General features: G+C 41.9%; 1 protein-coding gene across 3 annotated transcripts in view; it reads right to left on the reverse strand.

Annotated features, from left to right (window-relative positions):
- Nucleotides 1–6,203, reverse strand: part of LOC129840200 (ras-associated and pleckstrin homology domains-containing protein 1-like) — a 100,560-nt gene extending 94,357 nt beyond the window's left edge. For 2 of the 3 annotated variants that reach the window (XM_055907864.1, XM_055907863.1), the window contains exon 1: nt 5,808–6,202. The gene's annotated coding sequence lies outside the window, so the exon portion shown is untranslated. Of the gene's footprint in view, nt 1–5,807 lie in introns of all 3 variants that reach the window. The other variant, XM_055907862.1, reaches the window with a different exon arrangement.
- Nucleotides 6,204–8,700: the final 2,497 nt, after the last annotated feature.

Consider the following 8,700-nt stretch of genomic DNA (forward strand, 5'->3'; position numbering starts at 1 on the left):
AAGGGTCATTACCTTAACCGTGTGAATGTCTGTCTGAAGCTACGAGCGGGGAAACTCAGTCATACTCTCAATTCTGTGTTTGTCTTTGAACCACAGGCTCTATTTAGCCAAGAAACACGCAAATACATACATTACCAGTCAAAAGTTGACACACCTACTCATTGTAAGGTTATTTATTTTTTTACTATTTTTTACTTTGTAGAATAATGATTCCCTATGTGTTATTTCATAGTGTTGATGCCTTCACAAATATTCTAAAATGTAGAGTAGTAAAATAAAGAAAAAAACCTTGAATGAGTAGGTATGTCCTAACTTTTGACTGGTACTGTACACACAAAGCTTTGGTAAAGTATTCAGACCCCTTGATTTTTGCCACATTTTGTTATTTTACAGCCTTATTCTAAAATTGATTAAATAGCTTTTTCCCCCCTCAATCAGTTTGGGCTACACACTTATGACCCCTCTTTTGGAAACGGTGAGACTCAAACACTGACTTTTTCCACACTTTGTCGCAGCCTTAGGCTAAAATGTATGTTTTCCCTCAATCTACACACAACACCCCATAATGACAAAGCAAAAACAGGTTTAAAAACTGAAATATCAAATCTACATAAGTATTCAGACCCTTTACTCAGTACTTTCTTGAATCACCTTTGGCAGCGATTACAGCCTTGAGTGTTCTGGGGTATGACGCTACAAGCTTGGCACACCTGTATTTGGAGAATTTCTCCCATTCTTCTCTGCAGATCCTCTCAAGCTCTGTCAGGTTGGATGGGGAGCGTCGCTGCACAGCTATTTACAAGTCTCTCCAGAGCTGTTTGATCAGGTTCAAGTCTGATCGAAGGGCATTCAGAGACTTATCCCGAAGCCACTCCTGTGTTGTCTTGGCTGTGTGCTTAGGGTCTTTGTCCTGTTGGAAGGTGAATCTTCACCCCAGTCTGAGGTCCTGAGCAGGGGCGAAAATCTGAGATCAACCTTGGAGGGGACAATTACATTAAATTTTCTCAAGAGCAATTCCTGAGGGGGACACCAAAAGTAGTGCTGTAACACATAGCATACGTTGTTAAATGTATATTGAGGAACCATAATTCCTACAACTGGATAATTGATAGGTACAGTAGTTAACTGAAGGGTTTTCCCAACTTGTTCAAATGTTTAAATCATTATAATTCTACTACTAATAATAGTTATAGCAGTGCTCCTTACCAGTCCAGTATGTATGCAGGTATTCGTACTTACAACCAGCAATATCAAGAAAGGTCAGTAGGTGACAATGGTACTGTACACTGTATGGGTGTAGTTTTCATAAATACAATGAACATGGTGTTTTCACATCTAAAAGAATCTCCATTGAGAACCATCACAAAGTTGGTCTCCGTATTGAATTGACCTTTTAATTTGACTTTTTCTGATACATTTATATAGTCATTAAATATGTCCACCTGGCCTGAGTCTACAATATCTTTGCAAGAACAAAAAGCTTAAAATAAGTACAGTTCTAAAAGCAAAATAACTACTTCAATGAAAAACCCAAATAAATCAACCAAAATATCCTTCAGTCAGTGTCTCAACTCTTCAAACAGCAGCTATGGACAAGTATGTCGCACAAAGTATGCAATTTTAAATAAAATAACATGAAATAAATAATTTGTAAGTGTACTAAAAACTACTAAACAAAAGAACAACTATCAATTACACCATGGGTTCTCAAACAGGGGTCCATGGACTAATTGCAAGGGGTCCGTGAAATAAAAAAGTGTAATGAATGTAGTCAGTACCACAAGGTTTCCAGTAAGTTTACATATAATATAAAGGGGGTGGAGGTCCCTGAGGACCGCTCAAAACCTTGCCTGCCTTGCCTCAAAATATGCAGGGGTTCCAGTACCCCAAAAAGGTTGAGAACCACTGCTATACACACTACTGAACAAAAGAACCGAGCATATGTTTGCGGGTTTCCTCAACAACACATCAGTTGGCACTTTCGCAATGCCCTCCCCTGTTGTCTCCGACACCCTGTATAGCCCAATAAACTCCTTGTGAGGGACAAGGTCATGGTCAACATAACGCAGACAGACATTCTCCTGTTCAGCACCAGAGACATCTTGAGTACCATCAACAATTAATGAAAATTGTACAATCGGAAGAGACCTAATCTCAGCTGCAATGCCTCGAATGACTATTGGCCATGATGTTCAGAATTTCATTCTGTGCTTTGGGGCATGTGTACATTGTGGTACGCTCTGTTAACCACTTCAGTAAAATGGGATCATCCTCTTCTGCCCTAAGTTTCAAAATCTGGTATAAATTCCCACTGTCATCCGTGTGGCCTCTAAAGGCTTGTCCCTGTCTTACTACATGCCGCACCGAACTAACAATTTTCATCAAGCAATGCCTTGCGTCATCCTGCTGTTTACCCCACGCGCTGGACATAACTGGACACTGATTGGATTTAGCTGGTGTGCTGTTACAATTACAAAGTGGCGGTGGGTTTGGCAATTTTGATGTGCTGTGAATTTTTCAATGCCTTTTCTCCAGTTCCTAAATCCTGCACTAACGAAGGCAGCATCAGCTCTTTGGCCAAAAGATGGCTGGCTTGAAAACCCTTGGCTACAGTGAAAACACAACACTCCTTTTATTGATGGATTATAATGTAGCCAGGGGAAATCGCGAAACCATCTCTCTTGAAACGTCAACACTCTGTTGGCAAGAGTTTGCGGTTCTATAAATTGTGGGTGTGGCTGATATGGTTTTGTGCCATCACTGTGGTAACTGGACAATGCTGTGCCACTGTCCCCTATACTGGTGCTGCTGGCAACAAGGGTGACACTTGGTCCTGCCGTGGCTGTGACACTGTCCTCTGAAGTCTCTCTCCCTGGCTCTTTCCCTTTCACCACCCTAACTGACTCAGTCTGTCTCCTAGAAAATAAATAAGGTGTTTGCCGTACTCCTAACTACCGGTACCCAAAACTACACAATTAATCACAACAGCAATACCATTGCCGTAAACAAATCTTAGTTTAGTCACCAGTTTAAGTTGAGAGTGGGGGTATCCATGGCATTTTCCAATTATGTCCCTATTTTACAAGTCAAAAAAATTGAGAACCTTTCATAATGTTGCCAAACAAAGACTCAACAAACTTACCTGAGACTCCCTGTCTGCCAATCTGTCCCTGCATATCTGTCCCCAGCTCTGCTGTCTGTGTGCCATCTGTTGCCTGCTCTGCCTAATGACATCATTGTGAAACATTACCATTAGCATTTCACTTCTTTCTTATGAACATTTTATCAACTAGTCTTTGAGATATTAGGATACTAGAGTTCTTACTATGCGTTTTGGTGTACTGACAAATACTCTGATGTCCGTCTTCTTACTTTTTTCTGCCATTTTTCTACCTGGCTGGCTGGCCTAGCTGCACACACACACATTTACACAACACATGCTGCAACCTTTTGTAATTTAAATAGTTTGTTTCATATTGGCTGGCTTCCAACAATAGCTGAATTTGTAAAGCTAGCGAGCACCAATTCCGTTTCTGTGTGTTTGCTATAATCTTTGCTGCCTGGTTAAATAAAGGTGAAATAAAATAAAATAAAAAAAGTTCACTAGCGACAATTTATCTTTTGCAACGAGACCATTATATATATTTAAGACAATGGTAGAAGAGAGTGTAGTTCTGTTCTGTTCAGTTTGGACTTCAGTTTATTGCTAACCTTATCACAGGGACGTCGAAGCACTACAGCTGCATGCTGATCTTGGAATAAACTGACGATAGCAAAGATTCCATCTTTGACGACGCCACATAAATGGAATAGGTACTAGCTAGCTTGATAGTTAATGTTTGCTTTAGTTTGCGCTCTAGCTCTGCAAATTCAACTAGTGTGTGAACCCTGCCAACATAAAAATAAATAAATAACATTGCTATGGACCTGCTATGGATTGACTGAATTAACCTCACGTCAGTTACGTGCATGTCCCTTTCGGACAGTAGATACGAACCCTTTTTTACCTTGCCAGCTAAAGAACTGGCAGTGGATCAAACCATTGTGAGGCAAAGGGCGGGGGGGGGGGGGGGGGGGGGGTCGCAATCTTTTGAAATGTAAATGCGCTATTAAGTGTCTATAATCAGCACAAGTGCTTTCATTGCGTATTATTAATATTATTGAAATTACATAGTTATGTTTACAGTGATATATTGGGGGGGACAAATCATCTTTTTCCCAAGATGGGGGGGTCGTGTCCCCCCCGTCCCCCCTGGGATTTCCGCCTATGGTCCTGAGTGCTGACGCCACCATGCTTCACTGTAGGGATGGTGCCAGGTTTCCTCCAGACCTGACGCTTGGCATTCAGGCCTTTGGAAAGTATTCAGAACCCTTGACTTTTTCTACATTTTGTTATGTTACAGCCATATGCTAAAATTGATTAAATAGATTTTTGCTAGGTAGCTGTCTAATGTTAGCTCTAGGTGTTAGGTTTAGGAGTTAGCTAAAAGGTTTAGTATTAGCTAAACGGTTTAGTGTTAGCTAACATGCAAAGTAGCTAAAAAGTACGTAGATGCTAATTGTCCATTATGAGATTTGTACAGACAACATTTGGGTTGCTAGACGTTTGCGTTATATGTCCAGGAATGGGAGACAATATATTCACAGGGAACATATAATTACATCAACTTTTCAAAGTGATGGTAGTGCTTTCAGATTGCTATCAGCTGAAGCATGTGCAGAACCATGTAAACACGTCCACGAACTCAGCAAGTGTGCATTCATTTGTATCTACTGAGCTTGCTTCAGGGGATATAAATATGAATGCACTACCAATACTTTCCTGTGGATGTATCATCTCACATTCCTACCACCGAAAGGACCAGCCACAATAACCGGTAAAAGTATGTTAATATATAATTGTATTAAACATTATGGCTTGTAGAAATCGTGAGAGCAAACTTTCCTGATTCAAACGCTAATTTCTGCCAGACACAGAATTCAATGCAATTCAACCTCGAGTATCCATGCTATACATATACACACACATTTGGTGTACCAGATTTACGTTTACTATTATGTCTAGTCCGAGACCAGTCTAAACAGGGTGGGGACACTGGCAGCAATATCGTTGTTCAACGAGGCAGTAGGCATATCATGTCGCTGAAAATGACATTGCGCAGTAGGCTATTCTCCGTTACACATCGACATTGACGAGAGACGATGAAGTCATAAAATTTGCATATAAACATTTTACCCATCCTTGACCATCATCAACTGACAATCATAGAATCAATTCACAGACAGTGTCAGACAGTGCTACTTTGTATCCAGGCCTGTTTATAATTTTAAAAAACATTCACTAGTATGACGACCTAACAGCAGTTGTCCAGTTATCTTTTTCAATAGGTTATGGTCAGTCTGTGGTGTTCCCTAGTCTGGCCAGCCACACACACCCTTTATCCAAGGAGTGTTCAATGGCCGCATAAGAGCATCGCAAAATCATAGAACTCTTTCAAACAGACCAATAGCTTTGACATCATATGGTTTATAAAAAGGTAAATATTTATCTAAAAACACAGCCATATTTAAACGTTAGGTCCTATACAATCAACTACCCTTCCTCAACAAACAATTCACACCCAGCAGGCTATCAATTCCCTGTCTCCCGGCCCTTTCTTCGTGTGGACGCTACAATAAGGATCACCTAGGCTGGTACACCGTAACTCGTGTATTTTTTGTTAAGTAGACTGTTAGGTTTTATCAATAAATAAATAAATCCTAAACACATCTGGCGGTGAGAAAAGCTCATTTCAAAATCCACTTACAGTCAAATTGGGATTTAACAGCGGCTCCACTTCTGTGTTCAGCCCAATGGATGATGAAAACCAAAGGCAGTAATCACGAGATTTGTTCCAAATACCGTGAATTAATGGTCGAAATAACACGCTTCTGTGAATCAGTTGAAATAATTGTAGTGCCCGTTGTCCTCATATTTTTAAAACTAACAGCTCGACATGCAAACACATACATACTCCCATCCTCATTCTCTTTCCCAGGATTGTTGCGTGAGGCACGCTATGCGTCTCCTGTTTCCTGTCCAGCCCAGAATTGGGCTCGACTCATCTATCCTGGGAGTGAGTGATCAAGCGCCTCTCCAACCTAGTGTACTAGTATGCAACTGCAGCACGAAATTCGGGGCGTTCCTGCATGTGGGCATTTCTGCGACTGCAGGAACACACCTCGAGCATCCCATTGGTTTCTTCACGAACACTCCCCCCTCTCGAGCATCCCATTGGTTCCTTCATGAACACCCCCCTCGAGCATCCCATTGGTTTCTGCATTAACGCCCTCCCCACCCCCCTCGAGTACCCATTGGTTCCTGTATGAAGGCCCCCCTCCAAGCGCGACATCTTCATGCTTGGGTATGTATGTCTTGTGGCACTTTCGAATGTGGGTCAAAAGGGAAATATTTTCGGTGTTTTTTTCAACCACGCCTCCTGTGTACCCGAGTCGTCTTTGTCAGCTGGACAGTGTCCTTCCCTCCCAGTCGTTAACAGAACTGCAGGAAACAGTACAGCTAACTAGCTAGTTAGCAAACACACGGTGTCGCACCCTCCTCCCGCCTGCTGTGAACCCAAGAAAACCATGTATGACAGGGACAAGGACACTGTCTACACGTCATCCCTGCCTCCCGCTAGCGACTCCGTGGCTTGTAAGGGGGGTGATTGTGCCTAACGCCTGCTGTGTACTGGCAGGCGGGGGCCAAGGACACTGTCACTAGCACCACAGGAGGAGGCTGGGGCGACACCGTGTGTTAACTAAGTTGCTTGCTTACTAGTTAGCTAACACACGGCGTCACACCCACCTGCTGTGTACCGGAGAAAACCGAGGGCGAAGGATACGTCTACCGGTGTCGCCACCGCATACCGCTAGCTACTCCGGGAGGTGGAGGCAACACCGTGTGCTCCACCACCGTGTACCGGAATCCTTATTAGGGCTACGCAAACACACACTGTCCCTCGCTCCCTCCTGCCGAACACCTGTCCTCTCCGTCATTAACAGAACTTCTGGAAAACAGTGCCCGACAGGTGGGGGCGAAGAACCCTTTTGAAGGCACTCTGAAAAAAAATGTGGAACTCAGTCGGGGTCTCAACTTTTCCGACTTAGAATAGTAGAATACAAGGTACAATTTCGAAATGTTGTTGTGTATCAGCAGTTATCTTATGTCAGCTAACATTCTTTTAAAAATTATTGCCGAGTTAGTTTTGTAGCCAGCTATCGAAACTTGTTATCATGGTCGAAATACCCCCATTGATTTTGTTAGTCAGACTCACTCGGGTATCATTAAACTGCATTTGTCTCTGCTTTATGGCAAACATTTATGTGCCCTCATCAAAGTTGCGATCCCTGAGCTACAGCTAGCTACAGTTGTCTGCCTCTTCTTCTGTTGGGTGTATCAGCGGTTGGCATTCGACATTTTGGTGCATTACCGCCATCTACTGTATTGGAGCGCCCCATCGCCTCCTGCCTATGTACTGGACTCATAGCTTAAAAATGTACCAATACAAGTACTGTATAAAGAGGGGCAGGGATGCCCACATGCAGGAACGCCCTGAATTGCGGAGTGCAAATCTCAATCCTTCTCAAACAGACTGCTGAAGAAGCCAAATTCATGGGATTGTTATGCAAATTCATATGGACTGGTTCATTTGTCAAACCTCATTCATCATGCTGTCAAGTTAGAATTAAAATAAAACTTTTTTGCAAATTCTAATCTCTTACATGAATAACACACACAAAAAAAAATATGTACCATTTGTTGGTGTTCCTATTCTACCAACCCCAGACTGTTGCACAGTTCAAATCACATTTTATTGGTCACAAAAATATATTTCCAGCTGTATGTAATAACTCAAATGTCTGGGCTAATAATGTAAGAAATAACAAAAAATTTAAAATACTGCAAAGAGCTAGAAGCAGAGCTGTCAAATCTGTCGGTGCCATCCCCTGTTGTAGAATAATGCAAGTTATTATAACCGTCACCTCAGGCTATCTCTGAAAGTGGAAGCGTAATGAAGTGAGGAACCAATAGGAATGGTGTACAAAGGACTTATAATGTGATAATAAATATATATATAAGCGCTTGATAAATAGTTTGTGAAAGTGTGTTTAAATGTGTATTACAAATATAATTATCAACAGTCAGAGATGCATCTAAACGAATTATGTCACCTAGTGGACAAAATTGCCATGACATCATAAAAAAAAAATATTCCTTCTCCCTGGCTCTAGGCCAGAGAGAAACATTTGATTAGCTGAATACTTGAATCTGGGTGTCAGGCAGCATTGAGATTGGCAGCCCAATTCAGATTTTTTTACTAATTGGTGTTTTGCCAAATCAGATCTGAAAAATATCTGATGTGAAAACACAATTGGTCAAAAGATCAATTATTGGAAAAAATATCAGAATTGGGCTGCCTGTCTAAACACAGCCTGACAGTGATGGACAAGCACCAGTTGGCTCTGGTTTTGACTCGATCAGCATTTTCAATCTGTGCTGTTTTGACCCATCAGTGACCTTTACCACTGCTCTCTCCTCTGACATGTCAGGCCCCCAGTGTTTCAGAGAAAATGATGAGTGAATATCAGACTCAACATCATGGCGTCCCCCAACATTGAGGCATAAAGTTAACTGGGCAAAATCAGATCTAAGGCTAG

This window comes from Salvelinus fontinalis, chromosome 41, assembly GCF_029448725.1.
Source record: "Salvelinus fontinalis isolate EN_2023a chromosome 41, ASM2944872v1, whole genome shotgun sequence".
In the NCBI taxonomy this organism is placed as follows: Eukaryota; Metazoa; Chordata; class Actinopteri; order Salmoniformes; family Salmonidae; genus Salvelinus; species Salvelinus fontinalis.